General features: G+C 39.2%; 1 protein-coding gene and 2 pseudogenes across 1 annotated transcript in view; 2 read left to right on the plus strand and 1 right to left on the minus strand.

The window, feature by feature from the left end:
• Positions 1 to 25426, minus strand: part of LOC137235148 (glutamate receptor ionotropic, kainate 1-like) — a 2828327-nt gene that overhangs the window by 1148333 nt on the left and 1654568 nt on the right. The window lies entirely within an intron of this gene.
• On the plus strand, positions 11028 to 19540 carry LOC137234528 (NADH-ubiquinone oxidoreductase chain 1-like; annotated as a pseudogene).
• On the plus strand, positions 23083 to 24349 carry LOC137234529 (NADH-ubiquinone oxidoreductase chain 5-like; annotated as a pseudogene).

The raw sequence follows: 25426 nt of genomic DNA on the forward strand, positions 1-25426 counted from the left end.
TGTATCTATCATGCTACAAATTTTCTATCCTTTGGGGGATTGAAAACGAGCGCGACATGTCTTCTAGCAAATTTATTATGCGCTTCATATATTATAAGGTTCTCTTTGTGACTTTTACTTTCTTCATTCTTGTTGTTATTATTGGCTGGTTTTTTAGTTTCCGGTATTGTGGTAACTTTTAGTGCTTTGCATGCTTCCACTGACATTTCTTTAAGATTTTTAATCGGGCATTATTTAGTGTGGAATTATTGTTCTATTGGGGCTGTGGTCTAAGTCTTCTACTTTGACAGCCTCTATAACTGTTATTTCGGTAATTCCCACAGAAACTACCGCGGTGCAGTACCGAATTTGGGTTACCCGTAACCTTATTACCATTGTTTGTGAATTTTGGTATTGCTATAGCTTTGATTTGTTCAAAGCTATCAAAAAAATTATGCAAATTCTTGGTTTACCGTCGAACTTAGGTAGTGTTGATGAAGTTGTCTTAAGAAACTCTACTGTTGATTGAGACATTTTGAGAGTTACTGTTTGGAAAGGAATTTTAAATAATAAAGTATTAAAGTTGACATTTAGATTTTGTTCAAATGGAGTTGGCGTTTTAATTAAAATGAAAGTTTAGATACGCTCTTCAATGCTTTTCAGCTGTCTCAATTTATTTTTTATATAATTTTTGAGTATCATAGCTATGGCAATGATCAATAGTATGAATACGCTAATTAAAACAGTCAACCATACATCTGGAATATTTGGGATATTTGTTGTTTCTACTTTAGCTGGTGGCTCATATCTAATTATCTTGTTCTCTGAATTCCAGATATTTCTCATATCCGGCTATTGCTATCATAATGCCGTCTGCCAATTTTTTCCACCAAGACATTTTGGAGAAATAATAAAAATGTCCTTTAATTATTTTCCTGTTTCTTTGAAAAAAGGACTAATTTAAGCCTTAATAAACTATCTTTGTTTTTATTATTTATTCTGCTTAGAACCTAAGCATTCCAGTTTACTTAAAAATATTGTTAATAAATTTTTTTTTTATTTATTTAACATTATAAAAAATTAATCTCTATGCCGTTTCCAACGATGGCGTTAAATTGCTTTTTAGTTATTTCTTTTTTTATTCATTTATTCATTATTATACCCATTTTTTTATTTATCGCTTTTATGCCATTTTCGAATATGGCATCGAACTGTTTTTTTTTTTTTCAAAAAAAAAAATCTATAATAAGCAGAAATTATTTTATCAAAAAAAAATCTATGATTAATCCTAATCAGAAGTTAAAAATTTCTGCTACTGGGTGAGCAACCGTTAGGTTGCCAAAATTGAACTAATTATTAATATTTTAATAGAAAGACAGTAGTTTAATTGTTAGTTTGATTTAATTGCTGCCAGTCGTGTTCTTAAGTTGCTGCAAGTCAGAATTTTATTCCAGGCCACAATAGAGGTGGACGGTTGGCGCAAGGTTGCGCAAATGGCAGACGAGGCGAAACATGTGTACACCGATGGTTCCAAAGTAGTGGAAGGAGTAGGGTCTGCGGTATACTGCGCTGATCCGGAAATAAGCAGATCCTACAGGCTGCCGGATTACTGTAACGTTTTCCAAGCGGAAATATTAGCTGTAATCAAAGCAGTAGAAACCCTGGAAGAGAATAGCTCAAGCTGCAACCGTGTTAACTTTTATATTGACAGTCAAGCAGCAATTAAGGCAATAATCTCGCATAGCACAGCATCTAAATGTGTGTTAGAGTGTAAGCAGTCTCTGCAGAGAATAGGGACAGGGAGAAGCATACATCTATATTCGGTCCCAGGGCATATGGGAATAGATGCGAATGAAAAAGCGGACGAACTAAAAATGGCGCATCCCTTGAAGCTTGCTCCGTAGACGTCCCAGTTAGATTGGGCGAGATTAAGCGAAGGCGAGAGGTGCACATGATCGACCAAGCGGGAAAGGCGTGGGTACAAGCGCGGGGCTGAAAAGTGTTGAAGATTATGTGTAGGTTTTACAACCTTAGACTAACACAGTTGCTTACATCACTAAAAAGAGAGAACTGTAGACTCATGACGGGTATTCTGACTCGACACTGCCTTCTGGCGTCACATGCCTTTAAATTGGGCTTGGTCAGTTATAGTAGATATAGGAAGTGCGGGTTGGAGCAGGAAAAGATCGAGCACCTTCTGTGCTCGTGCCCTGCACTTGCCAGGCTAAGACTCCTGCTATTAGGAGTGATACAGCTGTCAGATCTAGAAGCAGCAAGTGGCTTAAGTCCTAGGAAGCTTCTAGTGTTTTCCAAGAGGACGGAGTTATTTTTGATAGGGTTTTTCAGTTTTGTCGTTAAAACAAACTTCTGGTAACACTATGGACTCAACCAGTCTATGTGAGGTCCTCATGGACCGGCCAGTTCAACCTACCTACCTTATTATGCATTCCTTGCTGCCAGTCATTTCTCACCATTCGCTCGAACTCTTTGTAATTAAAATAATTAAAATCTCATTGTGTATCCTCCTGCTTTATCTCCAATTGTTTAGCTTCTTCATCGGTTAATTTTCGCCAGTTGTAGTATGTAGACTTCTCTATTCTTGATGAGTAGGTCGAAATGCTTCGAAAATAATACTGTGACGAATATTAGTATCACTAAGCGATACTACCATCACTAAGCCGATACTAAGCAGCCACTCGTATGTACGTAAACAAATCAAGCATCATCTACACACATACATACAAGGCAAGGGAGAGATACTCATAAACACATGTAATCATCAGCTGAAGTAGTCCTCAAATATACACACCCATATGCCTATGCTAGAGGCTAAAAGTTACAAATACAACCGCATATGTCTATGCGAGAGGCTGTAAACTACAAATACCCACGCATATAGCTGGTAACCAAGTAGGAGATTCTGGAAGAAGAAACGTCAAGGCAACAGAGAGTATAAAAGCAGCAAAAGCTAGTCAGTAAACAGTTTTGATTTAAGCACGCTATTTGTTGTGAAGTATAAGTGTTATTGTGAAGTATTCTCAAAGTAGTCTAATAAAGACCATTTTGCATTATTGAATATTGAAGTTATTTGTTCAAAAGTTTAGCAATTCGAAAGTTAGCAGAAAGTTTGGAATAATCTGAATTTCCCAAAATTCGTTACAATTGGTGTCAGAAGAGAAATGGTTGAATAAATTCCGAAGATTTTGAATACAACTCGGACAAGGCAAAGTTGAGTGAATTAAAGACCCAGCAACTGAAAAAGGAGTTGGAGAGCCGTGGATTGAATACAACCGGCAATAAACTCGAACGCACCCGTGGAATACACCGAAAGGGTAAAAATCCAGAGCTTTATTAATGGAATACGGGATATCGAAACGAAGCGAGCGACATACGCAAACCTAAAACCTACATTCACAGAAATGGTATCACCTGCTCTGATTCAGGAAACAGCATCGCTTGTATGTAAGCCAGTTTTGAAAGCACGCCGTGTGGAGGTAGAAAGGCCAGACTGGGTGAACACAATATTGGAGGCACTGAAAGGATCGCAAAAGCGGAGTGAAAGAGTTATCAAGTGCTTCAAATGCGGGAAGCCAGGTCACATTGCACGTCATTTCGATCTTGATTCTAGCGGATTCAGTAGCATGGGTGGTCTTAGGAACAAAGCTGGAGGAGATGAGCAAGAGCGAGTCCGATGCAAAGATCGAGAACTTGCCCCAGCTATTGAATGTCCTGTGATATCTATCTCGCAAATCGGAGGAAAATTGTCTTATCGTCGGGGGAAATTTGGATGGCAAGGAGCGTGTACTAACTGTAGATACGGGGCATCTCATTCCTTAATCCGATCTGACTTGGTCAAAAGGAGGGTAAAACCGTTACCTGGAGATGACTGCGTACGGTCACTGGCGAGTATAACCAAGTCCAAGGAGAAGTGGTATGTGAAGTTGTGAGGACCCAAATCCACCGGCTTTGGAGCCCACACATTCGAACCTACAAATATTTATCAAAACTCATTAAAACGTGTATAAATCCTACTTGAATTACAATGAATTTATACATATAGCATGTAAAATGTACAAAACTGAAATATATGAATTAAATTTACACATACAAAATAATCATTTTTGAATTACCCTAATATACATATAAACATTCATGACAACATCTAATTTCTTCATTTAAATAATTGTCTCTGCCCGCATACGGTAAATATTTTGGTTGAACATTATAATTTCCACAGATAACCCATAACCGGCTGGAATTTTAAATAATGCTGGGAATACAGCAATGCAATAAGCAACACACATAAGCTCCCATTACAAGAACACCAAAAACATACAAACATACGTATACCAAGCCATTGCGACCAAGCACAGCAGGCATTAAGGCGAACCGTCGGGGCGGACATCGCACAAAGAGAAACGAAAAAATGCAATGTACTAGGAAGCGGTCACGTTAGCATACCAACAACACAGCATGGGTACTAGACACAAGTTACCTACGAAGGGCAACCAACTCGTCGACAACAACAAGACCCAATAAGCAACCAGCAGAGGGAAAACAAAAATAACTATGCTAGCTAACTGGAGATGCGTACCAACGAACTCACATGTTAGGGGGGGCAGTACAAGAGGCATTTTTACATACGCAATTTGGAGATAAATACTTATAATGCGATATATGGGTAGAATAATACAGTTAGATGTAAGATACCTTAAGTAAATACATATAATAAGTAAAATTTATTGTTGTAGGATAACTGTCCACCTGCGCGTGGACAAGTATAAAAGGGCGACAAATTTCGCGAATTGAGACAGTAGCCAGCTAGGTATAGTAGCCTGCTAACGCCTTGTTTAGCGGTGAATGGGACTCCTGGGATTTTTCCATCTCACGAGTTCTTTATTTTAGCAACTTTGGGGGTTTTTCCAACCCCATCGTTAGAGGGATTGTGGTGGTTTTTCCACCTCCGCAACCTTCAGCAAGGGCAGGGTATTCTTAAGCTATATACTCGGTGGGGGTTTTACCAACTCCACCGACTGGGAGGAAGTGGTGGTTCTCCACCTCCACTTTCTTTACGAAGTAGTCTGAGATTTTTAGTTTAAGCATAGTCCCGGTGGGGGTTTTCCCAACCCCATCGGCGTAGAACCGACGGTGGTTCCCCACCTCCGTCGACATAGCTTTAAGGGTAGTTTGAATATTTTGGAATAAAGAGTTTATAACGTTTCTTTTTTTAACAACAAAACGGGATCTTTCTCTTTAAAAGGAGACGATAGGGATTCTTCTCTAATTCCACAGGGATCCTGGACGGACTGAGCATACCCCGGCGCAAGGAAAAGTCCGTCACAAATGGCGCCCGAGCAGGGGCTCTGAATACATAGACTCATGGTAAACAAGTAACAATACGAGGATAACCACACAGAGGATTTCGAGACACAAACCACAGAGGATTGCGAGATACAAAACATCCACAGGTAAGGCACGGAGAGGAAGCAAAATAGCTAGCAGGCATGGTGAAGGTAACTTGGGTGTATTATCTCAATCGTGAGGAACTTCTCAAATACGCATCCGAGTTTGGGCTGGAAGACAGCGGAACGGTGGAAGAGCTACGCAAGCTCCTAGCAGGCTTCATCCAGACGAAAGGTACCGACACAAGATTCCAGGAACGATTCATAGAATTAGCCCTACAGCACGTCCGACCAGTAATCACGGTAAGACCACCAACTCCGATAGAAAACGCCCAGCAAACATCGCCAGGCGGCAACACACAGGAAACTGTCAACGAAACAACCAGGCACGAAGAGGGGTCACGAACACCGCCATACGCGATGTACCAACCAGCATCACACACAAATATAATGAATCGAGTACGTAAGTGGGGTCTGAAATATGACGGCGGTAAGGACCCTCTGTGTTTTATTGAACGGGTGGAGGAGCTGGCCGACAGTTACGAAGTTGGTCGCGATTCCATCCCACGAGCGTTACCTGAGTTGCTGAAGGACAAGGCCTTGGTGTGGTACCGGAACAACAACAGGCAGTGGCAAGAGTGGGAAGCCTTCAAGAAGGACTTTCTAAAATTTTTCCTGAGCTCGAGGTATTTCGAGAAGCTAGAGGACGAGATCCGTCAGCGTACGCAGCGCGCCGGTGAGCAGTTTAAGGATTACGTTTTATCGTTACAGGCACTCATGCGTCACGCTGACTACAACGGCGAGCAGAAGCTGAACCGGATTTACAGAAATTGTCGACGAGAGTACCAACTTTACATCAAACGGAGCGAGTTCGCCAGCTTAGAGGAACTGGTAAGCATGGCCGAGGATTACGAGAACATCTTACCGGAGAAAGAACCGCTAAGGCCGGCGGCGAGACCTTTTGTGCCGCGACGGCCAACCGAGCATTATCAATATATACACGAAGATGAGAAGCAAGGGGATCGGAGAACGGAGGCGCAACGACAAGCAAGCACCCCAGAGCATGCGACGACACCACGCCAAGGGCCCATCGATCCACGGAACGCATGCAGGCGATGCGGGGAAAGCGGATACTACGCACATGGGTGTCGAAACGAACGAAGGGATTTCTGCTGGCAGTGTGGCCGAGTAGGTATACTAACGCGTGACTGCTGTCGTGGACAGCAGGGAAACGGGCAGAGACCCCATTGGTATCGAGGGGTGGCGTCTCAACAAACCCAACCTCGTACTCAGTAAGCACATTTAGGCAGACACAAGGGCGAATCTTGGCTGCAGTAACCCTGGACGGAGAGGAAGTCATGGCGTCAGTAGATACGGGGGCGACACGAAGTTTCATCAGCGAGAAGACAGCGGCGAAAATAGACGCACGGAAGCTCAAGAAGATACATACAAGAGTGGTGATGGGCGATGGCAGCGCAGCATGGATAGCGGAGGCAGTGGACGCAGAGGTAAAACTGGGGGATCAAGTGCATCAGAGTGAGTTGTTAGTTCTGCCTGGGTTAGTCGACAGCGTGGTTATCGGGACAGATTATCTGGCAAAGGCTAAATTTGAGCTGAGGTGTGGCAACGAAACAATGACGTTACGAGCAGAAGAGAGAGCGCAGGAGATGGTGACGTGTACAACCATGATGGAGGACGAAGGTAGCGCAAGTATCGAGAAAGACGTGAGGAGTGACGTTGCGGTGAGTACGTTTCTAAAGCGCGAATTACAGATTTTCGAAGAGATGACAGGAGTATCCAACATTGCCACGCATAAGATAGTGATGCGAGATGACCGTCCAATCAAACAGCGATATTTCCCTAAGAACCCAAAGATGCAGGAGATCATAAACAAGGAGGTAGACGAGCTAATAGAGAAGGGTTGCATCGAACCATCCCACAGCCCACACAGTGCACCAATAGTTCTAGCCCGGAAGAAGAACGGCAAATGGAGACTCTGCGTTGACTATCGGCAGCTCAACGCTCGCTCAGTGCCAGATGCGTACCCACTCCCAAGAATACAGCATATCTTAGATAGGCTACGTAGCGCGCGTTTTATCAGCAGTCTGGACCTCAAAAATGGTTATTGGCAAATCCCGATGGAAGAAGATAGCAAGAAGTATACAGCATTTACCGTGCCCGGCCGAGGGTTGTATCAATGGAAAGTGATGCCGTTTGGTCTACATTCCGCTCCGGCTAGGTTTCAGCGAGCACGCGACCGTGTTATTGGCCCAGAGTTGGAACCAAATGCTTTTGCCTACCTGGATGATATCATCATCACCAGCACAACTTTGGAAGAGCATATAAAGCACCTAGGGGAAGTATTTCGGCGGCTACGGAGGGCGAATCTGAAGATCAACCCAGAGAAATGTGAGTTTTTTAAGAAAAGTTTGAAATATCTAGGACACGTCGTCAGCGAGGAAGGAATACACACGGATCCCGACAAAGTTGCGGCTATCAAGGAGCTGACGCCACCACACAACATACGAGAGTTAAGGCGATTTCTGGGGATAGTCTCTTGGTACCGGAGGTTCGTACCCGACTTTTCACAAGTTGCGCACACACTGACGTCAATGTTGAAGAAGGGAAGTAGGTGGAAATGGTCCGAAGAACAACAGGCGGCATTCGAAGCGTTGAAGAATGCATTAATACAAGCACCAGCACTAGCTTGCCCAGATTTTACGAAAAGATTTCGATTACAGACGGACGCGAGCGATTATGGTCTCGGAGCAGTTCTCACACAGGGGTTGGATGACGAAGAGCGAGTAATAGCGTATGCTAGCCGCCGGCTGAATAAAGCCGAGATGAACTACTCACCAACTGAGAAGGAATGTTTAGCAATCGTGTGGGCAATAAGGAAAATGAGACCATATTTAGAAGGGTACAATTTCACGGTTATCACCGATCACCTGGCTTTGAAATGGTTGAACGCGATCGAAAGTCCGTCAGGCCGGATCGCTAGATGGGCGCTCGAGTTACAGCAGTATTCGTTCGACGTGCAGTATAGGAAGGGCAAGATGAACGTGGTCGCAGATGCACTGTCGAGGCAGCCACTGGAGGAACAGCTGGGTAGCCTTACGACACATGAAGAAAGTTTGAGTTGCAAGTGGTACACGTCAAAGATGGCTGAAGTAACGAGGACACCAGAGAAGTTTCCCGAATACGTCATAGAGGAAGGAAGACTATACAGACGAATTGGAAGTCGAATAGATGGTGAGGATGCGGTACCGTGGAAGTTATGCGTACCGAAATCGGAGAGGCGAAGAGTGCTTAACGAGATTCACGACACACCAAGCGCGGGGCACATGGGGATACGGAAATCCATCGCGCGTGCAATGATGCGGTATTACTGGCCTGGGATGTTCAGGGACGTACGGAAGTACGTACAACAATGCCGCGCATGCCAAGTCTACAAACCCAGCCAGCAACAAGCTGCAGGTAAGATGTTAACGCAGATTTCAGATGAACCTTTTGCTACCGTTTGTACAGATTTCATTGGACCACTCCCTCGTTCGAAGAATGGTAATACGATGGCATTAGTTTTCGTGGATAAATTCTCGAAATTGGTAGAGATCATAGCAATACGGAAGGCGACGACGGAAAATGTGATCAGAGGTATGAGGGAGAGGATTTTGGCCCGATTTGGCGCGCCAAAAATTCTAATCACAGACAATGGAGCACAGTTCACAAGCAGGAATTTCAAGAAGTTTTTACAAGAAGCCGGCATAAAGCACCAGCTAACGGCACCGTACACACCACAAGAGAACCCGACGGAGAGAGCGAATCGTAACATCAAGAGGATGATAGCACAATTCACTGGGAAGGAGCATAAGACATGGGATGAGTTGTTGCCAGAGATGACACTAGCACTGAATACGAGCGTATGCGAGTCAACAGGCTACAGTCCAGCATTCGTGGTACAGGGTAGGGAACCGAGGATCCCCAACGCCCTCTACGATGAGCAAACACTTGGCACAGGCGAGGAGAAGGTGGCTCTCAGTGAAAAGATGGCGAAAATGCGAGAGGTATATCAGATGGCACGTCGTAGACAACAGCAAGCGTCAGCGGAGCAGGCAAGGCATTATAATATACGTAGGAGGCAATGGCAACCGGCGGTGGGCGACTTGGTACTAGTAAAAGAGCATCAGCTGTCCAAAGCAGTGGACAATTTCGCAGCAAAGTTAGCACCAAGATACAGTGGGCCTCATCGTGTAACGAACTTCGTATCGCCCGTAATCGTCGAGCTAGACAAGGTGCATAACGGCAAAAGGAGGACGGCACACATAAGCGAGCTAAAAGCATACCATCAAGCGACAGTCGAAGAAGAAGCAAGTCCAGAAACAGAAAGAAGAATACGTTCACCCCGCGAACGTGGTAAGTCAAAAGCGCCCCGCCAAGCCGCGAATGGGGGCTTCACCGAAGTCCCCATCGGGGAACAAACGAGACGACCGACGACGATAGCAACAACACGACGCGCGCCATCTTCAGCATCGTGTAGTAGAACCTCGAACCAACATTCCACCGAGATATCCACCGAGGAACACACAGAGCAACTGGCCGTAGTAAGAGCAACGCCACGCGCGCCAACATCGCAAACAGTCCAGGTCACGGAAGAAGATCAGACGGATTGCAGCACGGTAGGGACGTGTGGTTCACTAGCACTCGCCAATTCAGGTGCAAATGGTTTCGGAATCGAATGCGTAGACATAATCAACAACCAACAGGTGGTAGACGAAGACCGGAGTGGGTGGCACACAGCACGAGCGCAAGCCCCAACCCTAGACAACGGGATCCTGACGACGATGAACTACGTCAACCACATAGCCAGCCAATGCTATAACCTGGTGACGGAATTCTGCATAACATTTCATTTTAGAACAAGACCCAGATCGCGAGAGATTACCCTATAAATAACGCAAGTATTGACCGCTACGAGAAATTGAATTTTACAATGGTGACAGTAAGTCACATTACGGCAGGTGAGGAGAGAGCGTGAGGACCCAAATCCATCGGCCTTGGGGCCACACACGCAAAACCACATTTTTCAAATTTTACAATATTCAAATTTACCGACATAATTTTTTTGAAATACCCTAATGTACATATACGTATAACTTTGAATTTACATTCTTATATTGGTACATCATCATTCCGCAGCAGTAGGACCACATATACAGCGAAAGCCAAAGCACATAAAGAGATCCAAATATCCTGCAACAACAAGACAACGTACCCAGGAAATCATGATGAGCGCTGCCGGGAATAATACCGTTAGACGATCCGCGAGGACTCCTATAAAAAGGGAGCACAACACCGAAAATAAATCAAAAGTTTCTAAACATGGACAAAAGCGACAACGCAAGTTATACCATCGAGAGTGCTAAGGACGGTTCACTCCGTATCAGAATCCGGCGGGACCTAAGCCAGCAAAACCACCATACGACGGGCCCAGTGCCACTAGAAGAGGAGGAAGTTGCCTACGACGGCGAGACCGACAGTCAGGGCACGGAAACGTTCGGGTATCTCAGGGGCGACGAGGGCGGCCCGATATTTAGCCCGAGGTACGAGACGGTGTCGGAGTGCGAGTCGGCAGGGTCACTCATCGACATGGGTAACGAGATCCAGAGCCCGACATACAGTACTGAGTACGGATATGAACCCGAGGAGCGTGCCGTGGTCCGGGACTCTACCCCAATTCCCATTTCCTCAGACAGCGAGGAAGAAGGCGACGAACCACCACCGAAGCAACAGGGCGAGCTTTCCATACGCCAAACCGACGAAGAGGTACAAGGCCGGGGGTTTGTCGAATACCAGCGGCACATCATCCTCCGCATGCGGATATACGACGCCAACGCAAGCACGGAACCCCCGACCAAGTGGAGGATCTTGGAGGCGGTAATGGGACTACCAACGAACGCCAACAACGACGACGAAGTATTTAGCCGTTTGACCAACGAGGTCAACGGCAGCCTCAACGACGACGACGAAATATTTAGCCGTTTGACCAACGAGGTCAACGGCAGCCTCAATGACGACAACGAAATATTTAGCCGTTTGACCAACGAGGTCAACGGCAGCCTCAACGACAGCGACTTACTAAGTCTCAACGCGAGTGATGGCAACATAGGCGAAGGTGAGGATGTGCTCACAGAAATCGAGAGGTGGCTCGAAAAGACAACAGCGGAGGCGACCGAGACATGGGCCAACCGAACCGAAGTCGAACCCCTCCCCGAGGAATTAGCGAGAGACATCAGGGAGCACGTACAGGTAGTACGGACGAAGCGGCGGAAGAGGACGTTCCATCGGAACATAGACGGTCACACGTACCGAGTGAGAATCACTAGGACCGGCCTGGTAACGGTAACCCTGCTTACGGCAGGTGAGGGAAGAGTGTGAGGACCCAAATCCACCGGCTTTGGAGCCCACACATTCGAACCTACAAATATTTATCAAAACTCATTAAAACGTGTATAAATCCTACTTGAATTACAATGAATTTATACATATAGCATGTAAAATGTACAAAACTGAAGTATATGAATTAAATTTACACATACAAAATAATCATTTTTGAATTACCCTAATATACATATAAACATTCACGACAACATCTAATTTCTTCGTTTAAATAATTGTCTCTGCCCGCATACGGTAAATATTTTGGTTGAACATTATAATTTCCACAGATAACCCATAACCGGCTGGAATTTTAAATAATGCTGGGAATACAGCAATGCAATAAGCAACACACATAAGCTCCCATTACAAGAACACCAAAAACATACAAACATACGTATACCAAGCCATTGCGACCAAGCACAGCAGGCATTAAGGCGAACCGTCGGGGCGGACATCGCACAAAGAGAAACGAAAAAATGCAATGTACTAGGAAGCGGTCACGTTAGCATACCAACAACACAGCGTGGGTACTAGACACAAGTTACCTACGAAGGGCAACCAACTCGTCGACAACAACAAGACCCAATAAGCAAGCAGCAGAGGGAAAACAAAAATAACTATGCTAGCTAACTGGAGATGCGTACCAACGAACTCACATGTTAGGGGGGGCAGTACAAGAGGCATTTTTACATACGCAATTTGGAGATAAATACTTATAATGCGATATATGGGTAGAATAATACAGTTAGATGTAAGATACCTTAAGTAAATACATATAATAAGTAAAATTTATTGTTGTAGGATAACTGTCCACCTGCGCGTGGACAAGTATAAAAGGGCGACAAATTTCGCGAATTGAGACAGTAGCCAGCTAGGTATAGTAGCCTGCTAACGCCTTGTTTAGCGGTGAATGGGACTCCTGGGATTTTTCCATCTCACGAGTTCTTTATTTTAGCAACTTTGGGGGTTTTTCCAACCCCATCGTTAGAGGGATTGTGGTGGTTTTTCCACCTCCGCAACCTTCAGCAAGGGCAGGGTATTCTTAAGCTATATACTCGGTGGGGGTTTTACCAACTCCACCGACTGGGAGGAAGTGGTGGTTCTCCACCTCCACTTTCTTTACGAAGTAGTCTGAGATTTTTAGTTTAAGCGTAGTCCCGGTGGGGGTTTTCCCAACCCCATCGGCGTAGAACCGACGGTGGTTCCCCACCTCCGTCGACATAGCTTTAAGGGTAGTTTGAATATTTTGGAATAAAGAGTTTATAACGTTTCTTTTTTTAACAACAAAACCGGATCTTTCTCTTTAAAAGGAGACGATAGGGATTCTTCTCTAATTCCACAGGGATCCTGGACGGACTGAGCATACCCCGGCGCAAGGAAAAGTCCGTCACCTGGCTAGCTAGCAGGCATGGTGAAGGTAACTTGGGTGTATTACCTCAATCGTGAGGAACTTCTCAAATACGCATCCGAGTTTGGGCTGGAGGACAGCGGAACGGTGGAAGAGCTACGCAAGCGCCTAGCAGGCTTCATCCAGACGAAAGGTACCGACACAAGATTCCAGGAAGGATTCACAGAATTAGCCCTACAGCACGTCCGACCAGTAATCACGGTAAGACCACCAACTCCGATAGAAAACGCCGAGCAAACATCGCCAGGCAGCAACACACAGGAAAATGTCAACGAAACAACCAGGCACGAAGAGGGGCCACGAACACCGCCATACGCGATGTACCAACCAGCATCACAAACAAATATAATGGACCGAGTACGTAAGTTGGGTCTGAAATATGACCGTGGTAAGGACCCGCTATGTTTTATTGAACGGGTGGAGGAGCTGGCCGACAGTTACGAAGTTGGTCGCGATTCCATCCCACGAGCGTTACCTGAGTTGCTGAAGGACAAGGCCTTGGTGTGGTACCGGAACAACAACAGGCAGTGGCAAGAGTGGGAAGCCTTCAAGAAGGACTTTCTAAAATTTTTCCTGAGCTCGAGGTATTTCGAGAAGCTAGAGGACGAGATCCGTCAGCGTACGCAGCGCGCAGGTGAGCAGTTTAAGGATTACGTTTTATCGTTACAGGCACTCATGCGTCACGCTGACTACAACGGCGAGCAGAAGCTGAACCGGATTTACAGAAATTGTCGACGAGAGTACCAACTTTACATCAAACGGAGCGAGTTCGCCAGCTTAGAGGAACTGGTAAGCATGGCCGAGGATTACGAGAACATCTTACCGGAGAAAGAACCGCTAAGGCCGGCGGCGAAACCTTTTGTGCCGCGACGGCCAACCGAACATTATCAATATATACACGAAGATGAGAAGCAAGGAGATCGGAGAACGGAGGCGCAACGACAAGCGAGCACACCAGAGCATGCGACGACACCACGCCAAGGGCCCATCGATCCACGGAACGCATGCAGGCGATGCGGGGAAAGCGGATACTACGCACATGGGTGTCGAAATGAACGAAGGGATTTCTGCTGGCAGTGTGGCCGAGTAGGTATACTAACGCGTGACTGCTGTCGTGGACAGCAGGGAAACGGGCAGAGACCCCATTGGTATCGAGGGGTGGCGTCTCAACAAACCCAACCTCGTACTCAGTAAGCACATTTAGGCAGACCCAGGGGGGAAACTTGGCTGCAGTAACCCTGGATGGAGAGGAAGTCATGGCGTCAGTAGACACGGGGGCGACACGAAGTTTCATCAGCGAGAAGACAGCGGCGAAAATAGACGCACGGAAGCTCAAGAAGATACATACAAGAGTGGTGATGGGCGATGGCAGCGCAGCATGGATAGCGGAGGCAGTGGACGCAGAGGTAAAACTGGGGGATCAAGTGCATCAGAGTGAGTTGTTAGTTCTGCCTGGGTTAGTCGACAGCGTGGTGATCGGGACAGATTATCTGGCAAAGGCTAAATTTGAGCTGAGGTGTGGCAACGAAACAATGACGTTACGAGCAGAAGAGAGAGCGCAGGAGATGGTGACGTGTACAACCATGATGGAGGACGAAGGTAGCGCAAGTATCGAGAAAGACGTGAGGAGTGACGTTGCGGTGAGTACGTTTCTAAAGCGCGAATTACAGATTTTCGAAGAGATGACAGGAGTATCCAACATTGCCACGCATAAGATAGTGATGCGAGATGACCGTCCAATCAAACAGCGGTATTTCCCTAAGAACCCAAAGATGCAGGAGATCATAAACAAGGAGGTAGACGAGCTAATAGAGAAGGGTTGCATCGAACCATCCCACAGCCCACACAGTGCACCAATAGTTCTAGCCCGGAAGAAGAAGGGCAAATGGAGACTCTGCGTTGACTATCGGCAGCTCAACGCTCGCTCAGTGCCAGATGCGTACCCACTCCCAATAATACAGCATATCTTAGATAGGCTACGTAGCGCGCGTTTTATCAGCAGTCTGGACCTCAAAAATGGTTATTGGCAAATCCCGATGGAAGAAGATAGCAAGAAGTATACAGCATTTACCGTGCCCGGCCGAGGGTTGTATCAATGGAAAGTGATGCCGTTTGGTCTACATTCCGCTCCGGCTAGGTTTCAGCGAGCACGCGACCGTGTTATTGGCCCAGAGTTGGAACCAAATGCTTTTGCCTACCTGGATGATATCATCATCACCAGCACAACTTTGGAAGAGCATATAAAGCACCTAGGGGAAGTATTTCGGCGGCTACGGAGGGCGAATCTGAAGATCAACCCAGAGAAATGTGAGTTTTTTAAGAAAAGTTTGAAATATCTAGGACACGTCGTCAGCGAGGAAGGAATACACACGGATCCCGACAAAGTTGCGGCTATCAAGGAGCTGACGCCACCACACAACATACGAGAGTTAAGGAGATTTATGGGGATAGTCTCTTGGTACCGGAGGTTCGTACCCGACTTTTCACAAGTTTCGCACACACTGACGTCAATGTTGAAGAAGGGAAGTAGGTGGAAATGGTCCGAAGAACAACAGGCGGCATTCGAAGCGTTGAAGAATGCACTAATACAAGCACCAGCACTAGCTTGCCCAGATTTTACGAAAAGATTTCGATTACAGACAGACGCGAGCGATTATGGTCTCGGAGCAGTTCTCACACAGGGGTTGGATGACGAAGAGCGAGTAATAGCGTATGCTAGCCGCCGGCTGAATAAAGCCGAGATGAACTACTCACCAACTGAGAAGGAATGTTTAGCAATCGTGTGGGCAATAAGGAAAATGAGACCGTATTTAGAAGGGTACAATTTCACGGTTATCACCGACCACCTGGCTTTGAAATGGTTGAACGCGATCGAAAGCCCGTCAGGCCGGATCGCTCGATGGGCGCTCGAGTTACAGCAGTATTGGTTCGACGTGCAGTATAGGAAGGGCAAGATGAACGTGGTCGCAGATGCACTGTCGAGGCAGCCACTGGAGGAACAGCTGGGTAGCCTTACGACACATGAAGAAAGTTTGAGTTGCAAGTGGTACACGTCAAAGATGGCTGAAGTAACGAGGACACCAGAGAAGTTTCCCGAATACGTCATAGAGGAAGGAAGACTATACAGACGAATTGGAAGTCGCATGGATGGTGAGGATGCGGTACCGTGGAAGTTATGCGTACCGAAATCGGAGAGGCGAAGAGTGCTTAACGAGATTTACGACACACCAAGCGCGGGGCACATGGGGATACGGAAATCCATCGCGCGTGCAATGATGCGGTATTACTGGCCTGGGATGTTCAGGGACGTACGGAAGTACGTGCAACAATGCCACGCATGCCAAGTCTACAAACCCAGCCAGCAACAAGCTGCAGGTAAAATGCTAACGCAGATTTCAGATGAACCTTTTGCTACCGTTTGGGCAGATTTCGTTGGACCACTCCCTCGTTCGAAGCATGGTAATACGATGGCATTAGTTTTCGTGGATAAATTCTCGAAATGGGTAGAGATCATAGCAATACGGAAGGCGACGACGGAGAATGTGATCAGAGGTATGAGGGAGAGGATTTTGGCCCGATTTGGCGCGCCAAAAATTTTAATCACAAACAATGGAGCACAGTTCACAAGCAGGAATTTCAAGAAGTTTTTACAAGAAGCCGGCATAAAGCACCAGCTAACGGCACCGTATACACCGCAAGAGAACCCGACGGAGAGAGCGAATCGTAACATCAAGAGGATGATAGCACAATTCACTGGGAAGGAGCATAAGACATGGGATGAGTTGTTGCCAGAGATGACACTAGCACTGAATACGAGCGTATGCGAGTCAACAGGCTACAGTCCAGCATTCGTGGTACAGGGTAGGGAACCGAGGATCCCCAACGCCCTCTACGATGAGCAAACACTTGGCACAGGCGAGGAGAAGGTGTCTCTCAGTGAAAATATGGCGAAAATGCGAGAGGTATATCAGATGGCACGTCGTAGACAACAGCAAGCATCAGCGGAGCAGGCAAGGTATTATAATTTACGTAGGAGACAATGGCAACCGGCGGTGGGCGACTTGGTACTAGTAAAAGAGCATCAGCTGTCCAAAGCAGTGGACAATTTCGCAGCAAAGTTAGCACCAAGATACAGTGGGCCTCATCGTGTAACGAACTTCGTATCGCCCGTAATCGTCGAGCTAGACAAGGTGCATAACGGCAAAAGGAGGACGGCACACATAAGCGAGCTAAAAGCATACCATCAAGCGACAGTCGAAGAAGAAGCAAGTCCAGAAACAGAAAGAAGAGTACGTTCACCCCGCGAACGTGGTAAGTCAAAAGCGCCCCGCCAAGCCGCGAATGGGGGCTTCACCGAAGTCCCCATCGGGGAACAAACGAGACGACCGACGACGATAGCAACAACACGACGCGCGCCATCTTCAGCATCGTGTAGTAGAACCTCGAACCAACATTCCACCGAGATATCCACCGAGGAACACACAGAGCAACTGGCCGTAGTAAGAGCAACGCCACGCGCGCCAACATCGCAAACAGTCCAGGTCACGGAAGAAGATCAGACGGATTGCAGCACGGTAGCGACGTGTGGTTCACTAGCACTCGCCAATTCAGGTGCAAATGGTTTCGGAATCGAATGCGTAAACATAATCAACAACCAACAGGTGGTAGACGAAGACCGGAGTGGGTGGCACACAGCACGAGCGCAAGCCCCAACCCTAGACAACGGGATCCTGACGACGATGAACTACGTCAACCACATAGCCAGCCAATGCTATAACCTGGTGACGGAATTCTGCATAACATTTCATTTTAGAACAAGACCCAGATCCCGAGAGATTACCCTATAAATAACGCAAGTATTGACCGCTACGAGAAATTGAATTTTACAATGGTGACAGTAAGTCACATTACGGCAGGTGAGGAGAGAGCGTGAGGACCCAAATCCATCGGCCTTGGGGCCACACACGCAAAACCACATTTTTCAAATTTTACAATATTCAAATTTACCGACATAATTTTTTTGAAATACCCTAATGTGCATATACGTATAACTTTGAATTTACATTCGTATATTGGTACATCATCATTCCGCAGCAGTAGGACCACATATACAGTATATACATATAAATAATAAGTCTGTTCGACTTTTAAACCCTTACATGATCTGAGTTCAAACCGGTGTAAGCCAGGTTGGTTTCTATCTTTAATACATATTATAATATCTTAGTACGAAAGGACCAGTTATTAAAATAATTATATTTTATTTATGTGAATTTTATTAATATAATTTAATTTACTATTTTGGCAGATTAGTGCATTAAATTTAGAATTTATAAATGTAATTTTTAATTACAAATAGTACTTGTTTATTTTTGAATTATTTTTAACTTTAATTGGTTCATTAATTTTAATTATTTGTGTTTTAGTGAGAGTTGCTTTTTTAACTCTTTTGGAGCGTAAAGTATTAGGATATATTCAAATTCGAAAAGGTCCAAATAAGGTTGGTTTATTAGGAATTCCTCAACCTTTTTGTGATGCAATTAAATTATTTACTAAAGAACAAACTTATCCTTTATTATCGAATTATATTTCTTATTATTTTTCTCCAATTTTTTCTTTATTTCTTTCTTTAGTTGTTTGATTTTGTATACCTTTGTTTGTTAAATTATTTTCTTTTAATTTAGGATTGTTATTTTTTTTAAGTTTTCTAGATTAGGTGTTTATAGAATTATAATTGCTGGTTGATCGTCAAATTCTAATTATGCTTTATTAGGAGGGTTACGGGCAGTTGCTCAAACAATTTCTTATGAAGTTAGAATAGTTTTAATTTTATTATCTTTTGTTTTTTTAATTGGAAGATATAACATTTTTCAATTTTTTTATTATCAAAAGTATATTTGATTTTTAGTAATTTTTTTGCCTATTAGATTTGTTTGATTTTGTATTTGTTTAGCTGAAACTAATCGAACTCCTTTTGATTTTGCTGAAGGTGAATCTGAATTAGTTTCTGGGTTTAATGTTGAATATAGAAGAGGTGGATTTGCGTTAATTTTTATAGCTGAATATTCTAGAATTTTATTTATGAGAATATTGTTTAGAGTTATTTTTTTAGGTTGTGATTTATTTAATTTTGTGTTTTATTTAAAATTAGTATTTATTTCTTTTGTATTTATTTGAGTTCGTGGTACTTTACCTCGGTTTCGTTATGATAAATTAATATATTTAGCTTGAAAGTGTTTTTTACCAATTTCTTTGAATTGTTTATTATTTTTTATTGGATTTAAGTTGTTGTTGTTAAATTTTATTTAATTAATTTTGTTAAGTAAAGTTAATAGAAAGTATTTTTCTATATTATGTTTTCAAAACATATGCTTATTCAAGCTCATTAACTATTTAATTAAATTATCTCATCATTTATTAATTATAGGATTTGTAATATAATATAAAAAGTAAATAATTGTTAAAATTTGGCCTACAATAATATAAGGAGTTTCTACTGGTCGTGCTCCAATTCATGTTAATAAAATTACTGTAATAATTATAATTCAAAATAAAATGTTATTTATAGGATAAAATTGAATTCCTCGGAAATTTCTTAAGTTATAAAATGGAAGAATTGTTAAAATTGCAATTGATATAATTAGTGCTATAACTCCTCCTAATTTATTAGGAATTGACCGTAAAATTGCATAAGCAAATAAAAAATATCATTCTGGTTGAATATGAATAGGAGTCATTAATGGATTTGCTGGAATAAAATTATCTGGATCTCCTAGTAAATATGGGTGGGTTAATGTTAATAATATTAATGTTGAAATTATAATAATGAATCCAACAATATCTTTGTAAGAAAAATAAGGATGAAATGGGATTTTGTCAATATTTGAATTTAATCCAATAGGATTATTTGATCCTGTTTGATGTAAGAATAATAAATGAATTATTGTTATAGCTAGTACAATAAAAGGTAAAATAAAATGGAAAGTAAAGAATCGAGTTAATGTAGCATTATCAACTGCAAATCCTCCTCATACCCATTGGACTAAATTTATTCCTAAATAAGGAATTGCTGATAGTAAATTTGTAATAACTGTTGCACCTCAAAAAGATATTTGACCTCATGGTAATACATATCCTATAAAAGCTGTTGCTATTACTAAAAATAAAATTAAAATTCCAATTAATCATGTAGGTGTAAATAAATAAGATATATAATAAATTCTTCGTCCAATATGTAAATAAATACAAATAAAAAAAAATGATGCGCCATTAGCATGTAATGTTCGTAATAATCAACCGTAGTTTACATCTCGACAAAGATGATTTACTCTATCAAAAGCTAAATTAATATTTGCGGTGTAATGTATGGCTAGGAATAAGCCTGTTATAATTTGAATAATTAAACATAATCCTAATAATGAGCCAAAATTTCATAAAGTTGAGATATTAATAGGTGTTGGTAAATCAATTAAAGCATTATTAGTAATTTTAATTAAGGGGTGTTGATTTCGAAAAGGTTTATTCATTAGTTTATAATTCGTAGTGGTCCATAAAATATATTAGTAATTTTTACTACGGCAATTAATGTAATTAATAAATAGTTTATTAATATAATAGTTATTATATTTGTTGGGTAATTATATAATTTATTAAGTATAATAGAATTTTCTTGTATATATGATTTTATATCATATATTGTTTTTATTTCATTATTTTCTATGTAGTTTAATATAAAAGGTTTATCTAAGAAAATTGAAATTATTATTATAATAATGAATATTATAATACATGAAATTGTTATTTTAATTGATAATGAAAATATTTCATTTGATGCTAGTGAAGTGACATAAATAAATAATACTAATATTCCTCCTAAAAAAATTAGAAATAAAATATAAGAAAATCAGAATGTTTTATATAATATTCCTGTTAATATGCAAATTTGTAGTGTTTGTATAAGTAATATTAGTCCTATAGCTAATGGATGATTTATTTGAATAAAAATTAATCTAGAAATTAATGTAGTAATAAAAAAATAATTGAATTATACAAGGGATAGTTTATTAAAATATTAATTTTGGAGATTAATGATAAAGAAGTTTCTTTTTTCTTGAAGTTTTAAAAAATGATTTTTATTTTTGATTTACAAGACCAATGTTTTTGTTAAACTATTAAAACTAATGTTAATCATTTTATATTGAATGTTACCTTTTATTTTATTTTTAATTGGAGTTTTGGTATTTGTTTCTAATCGTAAACATTTGTTATCAATATTATTAAGATTAGAATATATTGTTTTGAGTTTATTTTTTATATTATTTATATATTTAAATTTGATAGATTATAGATTATTTTTTAGAATTTTGTTTTTAATTTTTAGAGTTTGTGAAGGAGTATTAGGTCTTTCAATTTTAGTTTCACTAATTCGAACTTATGGAAATGATTATTTTCAATCTTTTAATTTATTATAATGTTGAAATTTATTTTTATATTAATTTTTATACTTCCTATTTGTTTCATAAAAAAAAATTTTTGAATGGTTCAATTTTTATTATTTTTGATAATATTTATAATAATTTTATTTAATTTTAGTTTTAATTATTTTATAAATATTTCTTATTTTTTAGGAATAGATGTTCTTTCAAATGGATTAATTTTATTAAGAGTTTGAATTTGTATTCTTATATTAAATGCTAGTTATATAATTAATAAATTGAATAATTATAAAAATTTATTTTTATTAAATATTTTAATTTTATTAATATTTATAATTTTAACTTTTAGTTCAATAAATTTCTTTATGTTTTATTTATTTTTTGAAAGTAGATTAATTGCTACATTATTTTTAATTTTAGGTTGAGGTTACCAACCTGAGCGTTTACAAGCTGGAATTTATTTATTATTTTATACTTTATTTGTTTCTTTGCCTATATTAATTAGTATTTTTTATTTATATAATATTTTCATAAATTTAAATTTTTATTTTTTGTATAATTATTTATTTAATTATGATTTATTGTATTTGTCATTAATTATACCTTTTTTAGTAAAAATACCTATATTTTTAGTACATTTATGATTACCTAAAGCTCATGTGGAGGCTCCTGTTTCAGGTTCAATAATTTTAGCAGGAATTATATTAAAATTAGGGGGTTATGGTTTATTACGAATTTTTTCATTTTTACAGTTTAGTGGATTTAAATATAACTATATTTTTATTAGAATTAGATTAGTTGGAGGATTTTTAATTAGTTTAGTTTGTTTACGTCAAACTGATTTAAAATCTTTAATTGCTTATTCTTCTGTTTCTCATATAAGAATTGTTTTAAGAGGTATTTTAACATTAAATTATTGAGGCTTATCTGGTGCTTATGTATTGATAATTGCTCATGGGTTTTGTTCATCTGGTTTATTTTGTTTAGCAAATATTACTTATGAACGATTGGGGAGTCGTAGATTATTAATCAATAAAGGTTTATTAAATTTTATACCTTCAATGACTTTATGATGGTTTTTATTGTGTATTTGTAATATATCTGCTCCTCCATCATTAAATTTATTAGGAGAGATTTCTTTATTAAATAGAATTATTAGATGATCTTGGTTAAGTATAATTATATTATCATTAATATCTTTTTTGGAGCTTGTTATACTTTGTACTTATATGCTTATACGCAACATGGAAAAAATTTTTCTGGGCTATATTCTTTTAGAATGGGGAAAATTCGAGAGTATCTTCTTTTATTTTTACATTGATTTCCATTAAATATATTAATTTTAAAAAGAGATATTTGTATAATTTGATTTTAAAATTTAAATAGTTTAATTAAAATATTGATTTGTGATGTCAATGATATGATTTATAATCATTTTAAATTGTGAAAAAATTATCTATTTGTAATATTGGATTTTTAATATTAATTAATTTTAGATTTTTATTTTTTTTTATAAGTTTAAATTTTTTATTAAAGAATTTAATTTATTTTTTAGAATGGGAAATTATTAGATTAAATTCTTCTAGAATTGTTATAACTTTTTTATTTGATTGAATAAGATTATTATTCATATCTTTTGTATTAATAATTTCTTCTTTTGTGATTTATTATAGAAAAGAATATATAATAAGTGAATTAAATATTAATCGTTTCATTATATTAGTTTTTTTGTTTGTCATGTCAATAATATTATTAATTATTTCTCCTAATTTAATTAGAATTTTATTAGGTTGGGATGGGTTGGGATTAGTTTCTTATTGTTTAGTAATTTATTTTCACAATTTGAAATCTTACAATTCTGGAATATTAACGGTATTATCAAATCGTGTTGGTGATGTTGCTTTTTTATTGGCTATTTCTTGAATGTTAAATTATGGAAGTTGAAGATTTATTTTTTATTTAGAATTTATAAAAAAGGATTTTGAGATGAATGTTGTAATATTATTAATTATGTTAGCAGCTATAACTAAAAGAGCTCAGATTCCTTTCTTCAACTCTTGTAACTGCTGGAGTATATTTATTAATTCGGTTTAATATTTTATTATTAGATTCTTTGTTAAGTTGTATTTTATTATTATTATCTGGGTTAACTATATTTATAGCTGGATTAGGTGCTAATTTTGAATTTGATTTAAAAAAAATTATTGCATTGTCTACTTTAAGTCAGTTGGGCTTAATAATATGTATTTTATCAATAGGTTTTATAAAATTAGCTTTTTTTCATATATTAACTCATGCTTTGTTTAAAGCATTATTATTTATATGTGCAGGAGCTATTATTCATAATATAAATAATTCTCAAGATATTCGTTTAATAGGGGGGCTAAGAAGTTTTATACCTTTTACTTCAACTTGTTTTAATGTTGCAAATTTAGCTTTATGTGGAATACCTTTTTTAGCCGGGTTTTATTCTAAGGATATAATTTTAGAAATAGTTTCTATAAATTATATTAATTTTTTTAGATATTTTTTATATTTTTTTTCAACTGGTTTAACTGTATGTTATTCATTTCGTTTAATTTATTATTCAATAATTGGTGAATTAAATTGTGGATCTTTAAATATATTAAATGATGAGGGATGAATTATGCTTCGAGGTATAATAGGATTAGTAATTATAAGAATTTTAGGAGGTAGAATATTGAGATGATTGTTGTTTATTACTCCTTATATAATTTGTTTACCTTTTTATATAAAATATGTAACATTACTTATTTGTATTTTAGGGGGGTATTGGGATATATAATTTCAAATATATATTTATTTTATTTTAATAAATCTTTAAATAATTATTTAATGGTTAATTATTTTGGGTCAATATGGTTTATAACTTATATTTCTACTTATGGATTAATTAATTATCCTTTAATATTAGGAAATATAATTTATAAATCTTTTGATCAATGTTGATCTGAATTTTTAGGTTGTCAAAATTTATATAATAATTTAATTGAATATTCTCAATTACTTTTTGTTTTTCATAATAATAATTTAAAAATTTATTTAATATTATTTATTTTATGAATCATTATATTAATAATTGTATTATTATTATTGTTTTATTCAAATAGCTTAAATTTAGAGCATAACATTGAAGTTGTTAGGGTAATTAAAAAATTTTTGAATATAAAAATTAATATATGAATATATATATATATATATATATATATATGTGTGTGTGTGTGTGTGTGTGTGTATGTATATATGTATGTAATGAATTAATTATAGTAATAGTAATAAAATTTATAAAAAATTTTTTTTTTAATTTTACAATGAAAATGTAATGTTTTTATTAAACTATATAAATTATAGAAGTATAAATGGAATTAAACCATTAAAAGATAAAAGTTAGCAGCTTTTTCTTGATCATCTTACTTCTTTAATTGGAGTTTATTTACTCATTTTTATCATTAACAATGATAGGCCTCTTTTTGGCTTCAATTAATATTATGAATAAGGGTATAAATATTTACTTAAGATTAGGTCGAAACTAAATGCACTAAAATTGCTTCATTATTCAAGGTAGATTGAAGAACCAATACTTTTTGAATGCAAATCAAATGTTATTTTTAACTACAACCCTTATTTAATTATTTTGATCAGTTTAGTATTCCTTGATTTCATTCATGATAAAGTCCAATAATTAAAATAAAAATGAATGTAATTGAAGTAGTAGTTCATATAAAAATATTAGATAATTTAAT

Source organism: Eurosta solidaginis, chromosome X (genome assembly GCF_040869045.1).
Source record: "Eurosta solidaginis isolate ZX-2024a chromosome X, ASM4086904v1, whole genome shotgun sequence".
NCBI lineage: Eukaryota > Metazoa > Arthropoda > Insecta > Diptera > Tephritidae > Eurosta > Eurosta solidaginis.